The sequence below is a fragment of the Grammomys surdaster genome, unplaced genomic scaffold (assembly GCF_004785775.1).
Source record: "Grammomys surdaster isolate TR1022 unplaced genomic scaffold, NIH_TR_1.0 65, whole genome shotgun sequence".
NCBI lineage: Eukaryota > Metazoa > Chordata > Mammalia > Rodentia > Muridae > Grammomys > Grammomys surdaster.
In genome coordinates, this window is record NW_021604567.1 from 20,053,196 (window position 1) to 20,070,130 (window position 16,935).

The window sequence follows — 16,935 nt, forward strand, 5'->3', positions numbered from 1 at the left end:
TCTCTCTCTCTCTCTCTCTCTCTCTCTCTCTCTCTCTCTCTCTCTCTGTGTGTGTGTGTGTGTGTTCTAGGGATCAAACTCAAGGCCTCAATGGTAGGCATGTGCTCTACAAGTGAGCCAAATTTCCAGCTCAATTTAACAAACTTTATATTCCTAATTTAAAAACTAAGAAGCCTGAGAGAGCAATTTAAAATATTCCACAAAGCTATTCTCTACAATTCTCTGTAGTTTACTAACAAAATACTCCAGAAAGATGAGACTTTAACCCATTTAAACAACTCTCCTCCTTCAGAAGAATGACCTACTCAAAATGAAGGGAATAAAAGTGCAAGTGAGGCTCCTTGGTAGGCTGCCAAATGTGCTCTGTTTACAAGCTCACCAGTCAAATTTCTTCCTTACCTTTTTTTTTTTTTCTTCCAAAGCAGGGTTTCTCTGTGTAGACCTGGGTGCCCTGGAATTCTCTCTGTAAACCAGGTTGGTCTCAAACTCAGAGTTCTGCCTGCCTTTGCTTCCCACGTACTAGGATTAAAGGCGCACACCACCAGTCAATTTCTTTAGGACAGAGAGCCAAACGACTACACGGAGTTCAAGATTAAGGTCAAGGTCCTGGTTATTGAGGGTGTGTATGGGTTCCTGGCCAAGAAGAAGCAAGGCCCAGTGGGAGGGGGCAAGGGATCTATGGTAGTTAACAAGGCTCAACACAGGACAATTAACATGAAGGTAGGAAACATTTTCATTCATGATTTGAGTAGGATACAGTCCATCACAGTAGATGAAGGCAGGAGAAGCTTTTGAGTTTGGCAGGAATATGAGGCTGCTTGGTTATATCCAGGTATAAGCCTCAAAGCTTATCCCCACCCCCAAGGCCACATTTTAAAGGCTCTGCAACATCTGAAAACAGTAATGAGGACAAAGTGTTCCATCACATGAACCTACGGAAGTGACATCTGAAGCCTAACAGCACCAAATACAATGAAAACACATCCAACTTGAAACCCAGTCACACTATAAAGTTGCCCTTATACAACCAACAGACTCATACTGGATAGCCATGTCTGTCAGTCAATCTAAGTATAAACCACCAAGTTACCCTGTCTCAGGCCTACGGCTGGTTGTCATTTCCAGGTATGAGCCTGGAATCACCCTACCAGGGAATACAGCCATCACATTCTCTGCAAATCTAGATAGGAAACAGAAACCAAAGAATAAAACACCCTCCCAAAATGACTAATTCAAAAATTAGCACCTTGACTATAAAAATCCTAAACCCAGGTGCCTATTTGACAATATAAAAACACAATCAAAACAGCCAGAGCAATCTGTCTTCATTAGAGCCCAGCTGTCCTACTACAGCAGACTCCAAATATTCCAACACAGTTGAAGCACCAGAGAATGATGTTAAAACTGACTATATGGGACTTCTGGTTTGGGCCCGAGCATAGAGCAGGTCACAGGCGGCAGCTCCGTACCCAACCCCAGAAAACCAAGAGAAACAGGGACTCCCAGGAGCTTGAACTCACGCAGCATCCCAGGTAAGGAAAAAGCAGCACTCACCCCAAACAGGGAGCAAGCGGGACCCACTGGGACCCAGGAATTCGCTCCTGGCCCAGAGCGGGCTCCATCCGGTCTGGGCCCGAGCACTTGCGAATCCCGGGAGGCAGATCTGCACCCAATCTCGCAGAATCCAGAGGAAGCGGGGCTCTCAGGACCTCTGTGCCAAGCAGGGTCTTGGGCTAGGAGGTGGCAGTGCTTGCCCCCAAACAGGGAGCGGCTGGGACCCACTGGGACCCAGGAGTTCACTCCAGGCCCGGAGCGTGGGTTCCTTCCGGTCTGTGCCGGAGCAGATCCCGAGAGTCAGCTCTGCACCCAATCTGACAGATCCTAGAGGTAGCTGGGCTCTAGGTGGCTCTAGCTAGCTCAAGCAGTTTCTTAGGCTAGGAGGTGGCAGTGCTCGCCCCCAATCAGGGAACAACTGGGACCCACTGGGACCCACTGGGACTCACTGGGACCCAGGAATCCGCTCCTGACCCGGAGCCCCGGCCCCTTCCGGTTTCCACCTGAGCACCAAGCACATCTTGGGCCTCAGCTCTAACTCAAGCAGCAAAACCCATCCCAAACAGCTCTGACACAACCTAGATAATAGGAAAGACAGGCCCCAGTCAGAGACAGCACCGATAGCACAAAGGTGATCCAGATGGCGAAAGGCAAGTGCAAGAACACAAGCACCAGCAACCCAAGGTACTTGACATCATCAGAACCTAGTTCTTCCACATTAGAAAGTCCTGAACTCCCTATATCACCAGGAAAGCAAGAACCAGATCTAAAATCACTTCTAATGATGATGCTAGAGGACTATAAGAAGGAAATAAATAACACTATCAAAAAACTTGAGGAGAACACGGGAAAATAGGATGAAGTCCTTAAAGAAACACAAAAATCCTTTAAAGAATTACAAGAAAACACAAACAAACAGATGAATGAATTGAACAAAACCATCCAGGACATAAAAATGGAAGTAGAAACAATAAAGACATTACAAAGGGAGACTACCCTGGAGATAGAAAACCTAAGAAAGAAATCAGGAGTCATAGACACAAGCATCACCAACAGAATACAAGAGATAGAAGAAAGAATCTCAGGTGCAGAAGATACCTTAGAAAATATTGACACAACTATCAAAGAAAATGCAAAATGCAAAAAGTTGTTATCTCAAAATATCCAGGAAATCCAGGACGCAATGAGAAGACCAAACCTAAGGATAATAGGTATAGATAAGAGTGAAGATTCCCAACTTAAAGGGCCAGTAAATATCTTCAACAAAATTATTGAGAAAAACTTCCCTAACCTAAGGAATGAGATGCCCATAATCACACAAGAAGCCTACAGAACACCAAACAGACTAGATCAAAAAAGAAATACCTCCCGTCACATAATAATCAAGACACAAAATGCACAAAACAAAGAAAGAATTTTAAAAGCAGTAAGGGAAAAAGGCCAAGTAACATATAAAGGCAAACCTATCAGAATTACACCTGACTTCTCACCAGATACTATAAAAGCCAGAAAATCCTGGACAAATATCATACAGACCCTAAGAGAACATAAATGCCAGCCAAAGCTACTTTACCCAGCAAAACTCTCAATTACCATAGACGGAGAAACTAAGATATTCCATGACAAAACTGAATTTACACAGTATCTTCCCACAAATCCAGCTCTACAAAGGATAATAGCAGGAAAGCTCCAATACAAGGAGGGCAATCATACCCTAGAAAGAGCAAGAAAATAATCCTTTTCCATCAAACCCAAAAGAAGATAACCACATAAATGACAGGAAGAAACAACACCCTCTCCTTAATATCTCTTAATATCAATGGACTCAATTCTCCAATAAAAAAGACATAGGCTAATGGACTGGATACACAAACAGGACCCAGCTTTTTGCTGCTTACAGGAAACCCATCTCAGTGACAAAGACAGACACTACCTTAGAGTAAAAGTTGGAAAACAATTTTTCAAGCAAATGGCCCTAAGAAACAAGCAGGAGTAGCCATTCTAATATCGAATAAAATCGACTTTCAACTTAAAGCTATCAAAAAGGATAAGGAAGGGCATTTCATACTTGTCAAAGGAAAAGTCAACCAACATGAACTCTCAATTCTGAATATCTATGCGCCAAATACAAGAGCATCAACTTTCATAAAAGAAACCTTACTAAAGCTCAAAACACACATTGCTCCTCACACAATAATAGTGGGAGACTTCAACACCCCACTCTCAGCAAAGGATAGATCATGGAAACAGAAACTAAATAGAGATACAGTGAAACTAACAGAAGTTATGAACCAAATGGACTTAACAGATATCTATAGAACATTTCACTCTAAAGCAAAAGAATATACCTTTTTCTCAGCACCTCATGGTACCTTCTCCAAAATAGACCATATAATTGGGCACAAGACAGACCTCAACAGATATTAAAAAATTGAAATAATTCCCTGCATCTGATCTCACCATGGTCTAAGGCTGGTCTTCAAAAATGACAAAGACAATAGAGAGCCCACATTCACATGGAAACTGAGCAACACCCTACTCCTTGATAATCAGGTAAGGGAAAAAATAAAGAAATTAAAAACTTTTTAGAATTTAATGAAAATGATGACACATCATACCAAAATCTATGGGATACAATGAAAGCAGTGCTAAGAGGAAAATTCATAGCTCTAAGTGCCTACAAAAAGAAACTGGAGGGAGCATACACTAGCAGCTTGACAATGCACCTGAAAGACCTAGAACAAAAAGAAGCTAATACACCCGAGAGGAGTAGAAGGCAGGAAATAATCAAACTCAGGGCTGAAATCAACCAAATAGAAACAAAAAGAACTATCCAAAGAATCAATAAAACCAGAAGCTGGTTCTTTGAGAAAATCAACAAGATAGATAAACCCTTAGCTAGACTAATCAGAGGGGAGAGAGACAGTATCCAAATTAATAAAATCGGAACTGAAAAGGGTGACATAACAACAGAAACTGAGGAAATTTAAAAAATCATCAGATCCTACTACAAAAGCCTATACGCAACAAAATTGGAAAATTTGGATGAAATCGAAAATTTTCTAGACAAATACCAGTTACCAATGTTAAATCGGGACCAGATAAACCATCTAAACAGTCCCATAACCCCTAAGGAAATAGAAGCAGTCATTAAAAGTCTCCCTACAAAGAAATGTCCGGGACCACACGGTTTTAGTGCAGAATTCTATCAGACCTTCAAGGAAGACCTAATCCCAATTCTTTTCAAACTATTCCACAAAATAGAAACAGAAGGTACACTACCCAACTCATTCTTTGAAGCCACAATTACACTCATACCTAAGCCACACAAAGACCCAACAAAGAAAGAGAACTTCAGGCCAATCTCCCTTATGAACATTGATGCAAAATTACTCAATAAAATTCTAGCGAACCGAATTCAAGAACACATCAAAACAATTATCCATCACGATCAAGTTGGCTTCATCCCAGGAATGCAGGGTTGGTTCAATATTCGGAAATCCATCAATGTAATCCATTATATAAACAAACTCAAAGAAAAAAACCACATGATCATCTCACTAGATGCTGAGAAAGCATTTGACAAAATTCAACACCCCTTCATGATAAAAGTCTTGGAAAGGTCAGGAATTCAAGGTCCATACCTAAACATAGTAAAAGCAATTTACAGCAAACCAGTAGCCAGCATTAAACTAAATGGAGAGAAACTTGAAGCAATCCCACTAAAATCAGGGACTAGGCAAGGCTGCCCACTCTCCCCCTACTTATTTAATATAGTATTGGAAGTCCTAGCCAGAGCAATTAGGCAACACAAGGAGGTCAAAGGGATACAAATTGGAAAGGAAAAAGTCAAAATCTCACTATTTGCAGATGATATGATAGTATACTTAAGTGACCCCAAAACTTCCACCAGCGAACTCCTAAACCTGATAAACAACTTTAGCAAAGTGGCTGGATATAAAATTAACTCAAGCAAATCAGTAGCCTTCCTCTACTCAAAAGATAAACTGGCTGAGAAAGAAATTATGGAAATGACACCCTTCGCAATATAAGGAAATATAGTCACAGATAATACAAAATACCTTGATGTGAACATAACCAAGCAAGTAAAAGACCTGTATGACAAGAACTTCAAGCCCCTGAAGAAAGAAATCGAAGAAGATCTCAGAAGATGGAAAGATCTCCCATGCTCATGGATTGGAAGGATTAATATAGTAAAAATGGCTATTTTGCCAAAAGCCATCTACAGATTTAATGCAATCCCCATCAAAATTCCCACTGAATTCTTCACAGAGATAGAAAGAGCAATCTTAAAATTCATTTGGAATAACAAAAAACCCAGGATAGCGAAAACTACTCTCAGCAATAAAAGAACTTCTGTGGGAATCACCATCCCTGACTTCAAGCTGTACTACAAAGCAATAGTGATAAAAACTGTGTGGTATTGGAACAGAGACAAGCGGGAAGATCAATGGAATAGAATAGAAGACCCAAGAATGAACCCCCATAGCTATGGTCACTTGATCTTTGACAAAGGAGCTAAAACCATCCAGTGGAAAAAAGATAGCATTTTCAACAAATGGTACTGGTCCAACTGGTGGTCAGAATGTAGAAGAATGCAAATTAATCCATACTTATCTCCTTGTACAAAGCTCAATTCCAAGTGGATTAAGGATCTCCACCTAAAACCAGCCACACTGAAACTAATAGAAGAGAAACTGAGGAAAAGCCTGGAACACATAGGAACAGGGAAAAAGTTCCTGAACAGAACACTAATGGCCTGTGCTCTAAGACCAAAAATTGACAAATGGGACCTCATAAAGCTGCAAAGCTTCTGTAAAGCAAAGGACACAGTCAATAGGACAGAGCGGCAACCAACAGATTGGGAAAAGATCTTCACCAACCCTACATCTGATAAAGGGCTAATATCCAAGGTATACAAAGAACTGAAGAAATTAGACTCTAGACAATCAAAGAACCCTATTAAAAAATGGAGCACAGAGCTGAACAAAGAATTCTTAACTGAGGAAGCTCGAATGGTTGAGATGCACCTAAAGAAGTGTTCAGCATCACTAGTCATCAGGGAAATGCAAATGAAAACAACACTGAGATTCCACCTCACACCAGTCAGAATGGCTAAGATCAAAAACACAGGTGACAGCACATGTTGGCGAGGATGTGGAGAAAGAGGAACACTCCTCCACTGTTGGTGGGATTGTAAACTGGTACAACCACTATGGAAGGCAGTCTGGCAGTATCTCAGAAAATTGAACATAGTGCTACCTGAGGACCCAGCTATACCACTCCTGGGCATATACCCAAAAGACGTTTCAACATACAACAGGAACACATGCTCCACCATGTTCATAGCAGCCTTATTTATAATAGCCAGAAGTTGGAAAGAACCCAGATGCCCTTCGACAGAAGAATGGATGCAGAAAATGTGGTACATTTATACAATGGAGTACTACTCATCTATTAAAAACAATGAGTTCACGAAATTCCTAGGCAAATGGATGGAGCTGGAAAATATCATCTTGAGTGAGATGACCCAATCTCAAAAGAACATACATGGTATGCACTCACTGATAAGTGGATATTAGCCCAAAAGCTCACAATTTCTAAGAATCTACATATAGACCACATAAAACTCACATAGAAGAAGGAAGACCAAAGTATGAATGCGTTGGTCCTTTCTAGAAGGAGTATCAAAAGTTTCAACCAGAACTCCCAAAGTCTAAACCAGAGAGCACAAAGGGAGGGACTCACGCACCTGTATAAGGAATTGAGGGTGACCTTGTCAGACTTCAGTGAAAGTGGAGGGCCAAGGTCCCCGAAAGTTTGGATCCCCTACTGTGTGGGAATTTGAGAGCAGGGAGATGGGACTGGGAGGATGTTTGGAGCACACTATCACAAAAATTAGGAGGAGGGGGTATGGGATAAGGGATTTTGGGGGAGAATGAGAAAGGAGATAACATTGAAAGGTAAATACGTAAAATATCCAATAAAAAACCCACACAGATAAAGGATTTTTTTTTTAAAAAAGGGAGTTTACTTATTTTAAATTAATTTCAAAAGTTTCTAGGAGTTGCAAATTGGCTAAGATCCTATTTTAAGCTCTCCACAAAAGAACTTAAATCTCTGTTCAATACTCTCAAGAGAGAGGTAAACCCTAACCTCCTCAACAGTTAATTGACAAAAGAGAGGTAATCTCACAAAAAGTAGAAAAAGCTATTTCTAATCGATATATCATATAATCTGATTAATTGTCAGTGGTGCTATAAAAGTCCTTTGACAAAAGATTATTAATATAGATTTATATATCCTTAAATAAGGTCTTCATGACTCTCTGAGTGTGGAAGGAGCAACTGTTGGCACTTCTGCCCTGACTTTACAAGAACTCTGAAAAATTGGCTTTAAAAACAAAAGAGGGGGAACGGTACCCCCTCAGAAGGAGTCCCCCTGAAATACTCTCCATCATGCCTTGTTCACTTTTCTCTCTCTAAAGCTGAAAGCTCATGGCAAATCTCTTGCTGACCATGTTGGTAACCTCAGGCACCACCAAGACCAACAAAACTTTGCCACAGATATGGGGAAGGACCCTCATACCCGTAAATGGAATGCCCCAGACCCAGTTCCCTTATGGAGCCGAGGACTGATATGCCTGTCCAATACCACAGAAGGCACAGCTAACTGGCTTCCACAAATATTAATGAAAAAAATAGATACCCTCACAAAGCCAGGCCCAACCATAAATACGATGAATACAATTTACATCCAGGGAAGAGAAATCTCCCTGAGAATCCCCTTCTTTTTTCTTTCCAGGTAAAAATGAATCACCCGTGATGCCTGCTGTTAGAAGTTCTAATCCAGATGGGCCAAAGGCCAGGATCCTCGCCCTTACCCTCACCCCCTACCTTTTCCCACCTGCACAAGGTCCCCTGAAGCTTGGCAACTGCAAGATCCTGCTTGGCAACTGCAGATAGACTCAAAGCAGTGTACCATATCTTCTGAAGAATAGCAGGTTGCAGTCCTCCTCGTCCCCACGAATAACTAGGACCTGCCGGTCGGGTCAAGTGGCACCCAGATGAGGGGCTCGAGGCATGGACCCCTCTGGACAGACCCTCATTGAGAGGATGTGCGCACGACATCAAGATTGAGCGAGACAGAGATCGTCGCCTGCGACCTGTCATCCACGGAACCAGGTTGATGCTGCCATCAAGAAGACGGTTGAAGTTCATTACCATCAGCCGAAAATTGAAGAGGATCCAGAAGTGACTCTGCAGGAGACTGACACAGCTGCCAGCTCCCCTGCCTCCCCCTACGGTCGACCGCTAGACTTCCACGCCCTCCAGAAGGGTTCCTGGTATGCCTGGCTTTGCCCTCGTTTCTCTCGTTTCTCTCGCTAGAGAGCTTGGCCTCTTGATCACCACAACAAAAATTGGCTTTTTCCTAAACCAAGGCCGCCCTTGATATGGCCGCTAACATTGGGGAGCCTTCCTTTATGACAATATTACACCCCAAACTGACAAATGGTTGGTAACTTGAACATTTACAAGAGACTAGGATGGCTGTGAGTTAGCCCAATGATGGGATTATTGTAGGTCCACTTCCCAGGGGCCCACCCAATGCAGCCGAAAAGGAGTGCGTGGTGCTGGGAGTGGGTGCAGCCTACATGGCCTAAGACAGGGCTCTCACCCTCCTTTCACCCACATCGGAGTCCCTTGACGTTGCCCATCGTCGACAGCCTAAAACCTTCGACCATCGATGTGACTTGTCTCACATCAGTGTTTTGGGGTTGTGAACTTGTCTAAGACCCCCCATAATTAGACATCCAAATTCAAAATTCACATAGTTGGGATTGATCATAAGATGCCTTCTCTAACTAAACAGAGAAGGGGGAGATGCCAGAAGCCAGGACCCTCGCCCTTACCCTCACCCCCTACCTTTCCCCACCTGCACAATGTCCTCTGAAGCTTGGCAACTGCAAGATCCTGCTTAGCAACTGCAGATAGACTCAAAGCAGAGTATCATATCATCTTAAGAATACCAGGGAGACAATAACTCAAGCAGTGTACCATATCTTCTGAAGAACAGCAGGTAGATCCTAATTCAAGGCAATGTACCGTATAGACCATGACATGTTTCAAGGCACAGGCCAAGAAGATTTTGTACTTTTCCACCACCTGGCCCTTCTAACCTCTCCCCTTGTAAAACATGCTATAAAAAAGCATTTCATGTTCAAAAAAAAAAAAGAAATTAAAATAAATAAATAAATAAATAAATTATTAAAAAAAAACTGACTATATGAAGATGATAGAGGTCCTTAAAGAGGAATTTGTTTAAACATCCAGGAAAATAAAAACAAACCATTAGAGGAAATGAATAAAAGAAACTCAAGAATAAAAGAATTATTAAAGAAACCCAAGAAAACACAAACAATAGAAGGAAATGAATAAAATCTTCTTAAGACCTGAAAACAGAAATAGAATCAATAAAGAAGATGCAAACTGATGGAATTCTCAAAATGAAAAATTTAGAAATGCTAACAGGAACTACAGAGGTAAGCAAGCTTCACCAACAGATATAAGAGAAGGAAGAAAGAATGTCAGGCATTAAAGATATTATTGAAGAAATGGACACACTGGTCAAAGAAAATCTTAAATCTACAAAACTTCTGAAAAAAAAAATTCAGGAAATCTGGGAGACTATGAAAAGACCAAATCTAAGAATAGTAAGAATAAAGGAAGGAGAATACCAGCTCAAAGGCTTAGAAAATACTTTCAACAAAATCATAGAAGAAAAATTTCCTAACCTATAGAAAGTGATGCCTATAAAGGTACAAGAAGCATACAGAACACTAAATAGATTGGACCAGGAAAAAAGTCCCCTTGGCACATAATAATCAAAACACTAAACATAAGAAACAAAGAAAGAATATTAAAAGCTACAAGGGAAAAAGGCAAATAACATAAGAGCAAACCTATTAGAATTACACCTGACTTCCCAATGGAGACTCTAAAAGCCAGAAGGGCCTAAACAGATGTGCTGCAGACTTTAAGAGACCACAGATACCAGCCCAAAAAACTATATCTAGCAAAACTTTCAATAACTATAGATGGAGAAAATAAGATATTCTACAGTAAAGCCAAATTTAAACAATATCTATCTACAAATCCAGCTCTACAGAAGGTACTAGAAGGAAAATATTGAACAGGAATAAATACTCTTAGACGGGCAAAATCAAAAGAAGGGAAACAAACACACACCACCATCAACAACAACAACATAACAGGAATCAACAATTATTAGTCATTGATATCTCTCTATCAATGGTCTCAATTCCCCAAGATAAGACATAGACTAACAGAATGGATTCAAAACCAGTATTCATCCTGTTGCTGCATTCAAGAAACACATCTCACCATCAAGGAAAGCATTACCTCAGGGTAAAGAGTTAGAAAAGATATTTCAAGCAAATGGACCTAAGAAACAAGCAGGTGTAGCCATTTAAATATCTAACAAAATAGGCTTTAAACCAAAACCAAAAGAGGTAGGAAAAGACACTGCTTACTCATCAAAGGAAAAAAATCCATCAGGATGGTATTTCAATTGTTATCATCTATGGCCCAAACACAAGGGTACTCATGTTTGTAAAAAGAAACACTATTATAGCTTAGATCACATATTGGCCCTCACACACTAATAGTGGGAGACTTCAGTACTTCTCTCTCATCAATGGATGTATATCCAGACAAAAACTAACAGATAAACACTGGAGCTAACAGATGCTAGAAACCAAATAGATATAACAGATATTTACAGAACATTTCACCTAAACACAAATAATCTACCTTCTTCTCTGCATCTCATGAAACTTTCTCCAAGACTGCCCCATACCTGGACATGAAGCAAGTCTTAACAGATAAAAAAAAATTGAAATAACTCTGTATCCTATCAGATCACCACAGATTAAAGCTGGATATCAACAACAACAGAAACAACAGAAAGCTTACAAACTCATGGAAATTGAACAACTCTTTACTGAGTGAAAAATAAAACAAGGCAGAAATAAAGAAAAAATACTTTCTAGAATTCAATGAAAATTAATACATAGCATACCCAAATTTATGAGACACAATGAAAGGGATTCTAAGAGGCAAGTTCACGGTACTGAGTACCTACATGGGAAAATAATACCAGAGGGGATCTCATGCTAGCAGTTTAACAGCACACCTGAACGCTCTATAACAAAAAGAAGTAATCATACCCAAAAGGAGTAGACCGGCCAGAAATAATCAAACTCAGGGCTGATAGACCAACAAGAAATAAACTCAGGTCCAATAAAATAGAAACAGAGAACAATACAAAGAATCAATTAAACAAACAGCTGGTTCTTTGAGGAAATCAACAAGATAGACAAAATCCTTATCCAAACTATCTAAAAGGCAGAGAGAGGATATTGAAATTAACAAAATCAGAAACAAAAACGGGGATATAACGGACTGAAGAAATCCAGAGCTCCATTAAGGACATACTTTAAAAACCAATACCAATTTGGTACAGCACCAAATTGGAAAAGCTGAAATAAATGGATAATTCTCTCAGTAGATACCACTTACCAAAGTGAAATAAAAATTAAATATACAATTTAAATAGACCTATAATACTTGGTGAAATATAAGCAGTCAGTACAAGTCTCCCAACCAAAACAAAGCCCATGGGCAGATGGCTTTAGTGCAAATTCTACCAGACTTTCAAAGAAGAGTGAGATATAATATTCCTAAAATTATTTCACAAAATAGAAACAGAAGGAACATTGCCTAGTTAATTTTATGAGGCCACAGTAACCCTGTTACCCAAACCATATAAAAATCCAACAAAGAAATAGAATTACAAACCAATTTCCCTTATGAAAACAGATGCAAAAATACTAAATAAAATACAAAACAAATCCAATAACTCATCAAAAAGATCATCCCTCATGATCAAGTAGGTTTCATCCCGGAGATGCAAGAATGGCTCAATATGCAAAAATCAACAAATTTAATAAAGACAGTTTACAGCAAGCCAATAGCCAACATCAAATTAAATGGAGAGAAACTCAAAACAATACCACTAAAATTAGGAACAAGACAAGGTTGTCTACTTTCTCCACATCTACTCAATACAGTACCAGAAGTCTTAGAGAAATAAGACAACTGAAGGAGATCATGGGGATACAAATTGGAATGAAAGAAGCCAAAGTATCATTATTTGCAAATGATACGATAGTATACATAACTGACCCTAAAAATTCCACTGGGAAAGCTCTACAACTGATAAACCCTTTCAGCAAAGAGGCTGGATAAAAATTTAAGTAAAAAAAAAAATTCAGTAGGTCTCCTATATTCAAATGACAAACAGACTGAGAAAAAAAAAATCAAGGAAACAGTATCTTTCACAATAGCCACAAATAACAAAAGCTATCTTGGAGTAACTCTAACCAAACAAGTAAATGACTTGTTGAAAAAACATCTCAAGTCTTTGAAGAAAGAAAATGAAGAAGGTACCAGAAGATGGAAGATCCCCTATGCTCATAGATGGGTAGAATTAATACAGTAAAAATAACCATCCTACCAAAAGCAATCTACAAATTCAATGCAATCTCTATCAAAATTCCAATACAATTCACAGACCTTGACATGACAATACTCAACCTCACAAGAAAAATAAAAAACCTGGATAGCTAAAACAATCCTGAACAATAAAAGAACTGGTAGAGGCCTCACCATTCCTGATTTCGAGTTGTAATACAGAGCTATAGAAATGAAAAAACTGCATAGCAGTGACATAAAAACAGACACAATGATCAATGGAATCAAACTGAAGACCCAAACATAAATATACTCACCTCTGGAAACCTGATTAAGAAGAAAAAAAGCCAGAAATACACACTAGAATAAAATACAGCATCTTCAACAAACTGATGTTACTGCATGTCTGCATGTAGAAGAATGCAAATAGATCATATTTATCATCTTGTACAGCACTCCAGTCTAAGTGGATCAAAGATCTCAACATAAAACTAGATACAGTGAAACTGATAGAAGAGGAAGTAGGGAATGGCCTTGAACTCATTGGCACAGGAGACAACTTCCTGAACAGAACACCAATAGCACAGGCACTGGGACAAATAAATGGGATCTCATCAAACTGAAAACTTCTATAAGGCAAAGGACACCATTATTTGGATAAAGCAGGAAGCCAATGGACTGGGAAAAGACTGTTACCAACTCCACATCTGGTAGAGGACTAATGTCCAAAATATATAAAGAACTCAGGAAACTGGATATATATATATATAAAAAAATGCAATTAAAAATGGGGTACTAATCTAAACAGAGAATTCTCAATAAAGAAAATTCAAATATCCAAGAAAGAAATGTTCAACATCCTTAGCCATTAACAAGATATGCTAGGGCAATGATGGCACAGAACTTGTGTGGGAGTAGCCAACCAATGTGTGATCTGACTTAAGGTCCACTTCATGAGATAGTGTGTGACCAAGAACTAAGATTAGATAGCCCAGAGGCCTAGCATAAAATCAAATACTACTGGTCCTTAAAAAAGAAAGTACCAACAAAGTGACTCCTAATAATATTCTGTTATACTCATACATAGACCAATACCTCATTCAGTCATCACCAGAGAAGCCCCCTCTGGCAGCAGATAGGAACATGTGCAGAGACCCACAGCCAGACATTATAGGGAGAAAGAGTCTAAATGAGATGTCTTCCTCAAATTTCTCCCCTCAGACCTCAGGGACCAGAGAAGAAGGGCAGAAAGAATGTTAAGAACCAGAGGGGATGGAGGACACCAGGAGAACAGGGCCCTTTGAGTCAACTAAGCAGGACTCACAAGAACTCACAGAGATGGAAGCAGCAAGCACAGGCCCAACATGATCTATCTCCACAGGTCCTCTGAGTATAAATTACAGCTTTCAGTTTAGTATTTTTATGGGACTCCTGAGTGTGAATGAGTGGGTCTCTGATTCTTGTGTCTGCTCTTGGGGCTCTTTTCCTTCTGCTGGGTTGCCTTGTTCAGCCTTGGTGTGATGGCTTTTGCTTTATCTTATTATTTTTATTTTGTTATGTTTGGTAGTTATCTCATAGAAGCCTGGTTTTTTGTTTGTTTGTTTGTTTGTTTCCTAATGAGAGACAAAAAGGGAGTGGATCCAGATGGGAAGGGAAGTTGTGAGGAACTGGGAGGAGGGAGGAGAAACTGTAGTCAAGATATGTTGTAAGAGAAAAAAACTATTTTCAATAAAAGGAAAAAAAATGAAGGGAAAAAAAAAAGAGAAACTGAACTCAAAATTAAGCCTTTTTTTCTACTTTCCCCAAAGCAGTCACATTCTATGAGTGTTTGTTCTACCTCAAGTTGAAACCAATTAAAATAGCTGAGAGATAATTTAAAACTCAAATCCCAAAAGAGGATTTTCAAGTTTAGTATGTATTTGCCCTGTAAAATATCATTATTTTCATCACCACTTTACAACTTAAAAGTGTTTGAAACATGCCTTTTATTGCTTTTTAGACAGCAATCGGGCCCTACAAACCCCTCTGCCAAAGCTAATGTCTATGGACACAAGTCCATGAACCCACCTCCACCCCCTCAAGACAAATCTATGTAGTTCACTATATAGACCAGGATGGCCTTGAACTCACAGAGCTCCTCCTGAGTGCTGGGACTGGAGGAATGCACCACCACATGGCCTTATAAACAATTTTTCTTAATAGTAAATAACAATGAGAGTTGGTGACCCACACTTCCTTTCTTTAAAGATTTGTTTATGTGCATGGAGGTTGCAGGGGCGGTTCATGCACATAGGACCGCGTGCTCTCAGAAGCAAGAAGCCATCATCAGATTCCCTGGAGCTAGAGTTATTCAAACTCCCCTTCCCTACATTGGTTTGAATGAGAATGGCCCCCACGGATTCATATGTTTAAATACTTAGTCTCCAGTTGGTAGAACTGTTTAGGAAGGATTAGGAGGTATCTAAATTTGAATGTGGATCACAAAGGTCAGTCAGCCAACTGGTCACACCATGTATCCTCCTCTTTGCTCAGAAGGCTGCTATTTCCTTTAGGAAAAACTTTTTATTCCTCAACATTCTACCTAGGAAAACTCTACAGGGTTTCTTGTCACTTTTAAGCACCACCACCTCTCCTGTGTGATACCCCTGGCTACAGGCATGCAATGAACTGACAAAAGAACATTGCAGCCCTGTCTTCTAGCCCAGAACCTGTTCAAGTACCAGCAACTTTGCTCAACAGTCTGGTGTGTGATAGATGTGCAGCAAATGTGTGCACGCAGTAAGTGCATGTGTAAGCTGCTAGCCCCAAGTTGCCCAGCTCTCAATACACAGACAATAGTCTGTGTCTATTCCCACCAGGTATATGGCCAGCAATCCTCAACATCAGGCAAAAGCACCGTTTCCCAGCACTACCACCTTTCCCAGCTCTGGCCATGATGTTAGTAATATTCAGAGCCTTGCATGGACTTTTGTGTTCTTAGGTCTCCTCTGGTTTTAACAATTCCTCAGTCTTGGACTGCTGTGATCACTTACAGACTCTCAGGACATTTATTTCACTGAATGTCTTTCAATTTGTTGTCTCCGGTTATATGCTCAGCAGCAACCATTAAAAATGTCCTCCCCACCATCTATCACATGGCACTTGACTTCAATTTGTGTCATTTTGATGATGTTCATTCCAATTGCCTCATCTATGTGGTGACTGGCAGGCTTCCCTCATGAAGTCTCACCCTTTCCTTGAGGGCTGACAAGAACTCTGAGGAAGCACTTCAAGACTATGCACACACCCCACTCACCATCCTTGCTCATTTATTTTCTTATGTGTATGTCTGCAGATTTATGTCTCCCACTACAGCCAATGCTATTATTATTTTTTGGATGCTCAAACTGTCCCTGCTTTGGACAGGTAGAGCCCATTTAGCAGGTTTCCCTGTCCCTTTGACTCATTTTCTGAGTACTTTCCTTGCTTTCTGGCTCAAGACTTTGTCCAATTCCAAGTCCAGATTCCTTTTGGATGTCATGTCCCATTCCATGGATCAGCCATTTCTCCAAGGACCCTATTATTCCTATTAGAAAATGGCATTTAGAAGCCATGATTTAGAGTGACGTATACTCACTGCTATTGAAGTGCACTCGCCCTGCCTCTGTTGATGAGACACTGTTTTAGTTACTGTTCTATTGCTGTCAAGAGACACCATGATCAAGGCAGCTTATAAAAGAAAACATTTAACTGGGGGCTTGCTTACAGTTTCAGAGGGTTAATCCATGACCATCATGGCAGGAAGTATGGCAGCAGGTAGGCAGGT

The 16,935-nt window shown here is 40.1% G+C and overlaps 1 protein-coding gene across 2 annotated transcripts in view; it reads right to left on the reverse strand.

The window, feature by feature from the left end:
* The window catches only part of Ggact (gamma-glutamylamine cyclotransferase), a 36,217-nt gene that overhangs the window by 14,370 nt on the left and 4,912 nt on the right, over positions 1-16,935 (reverse strand). The window lies entirely within an intron of this gene.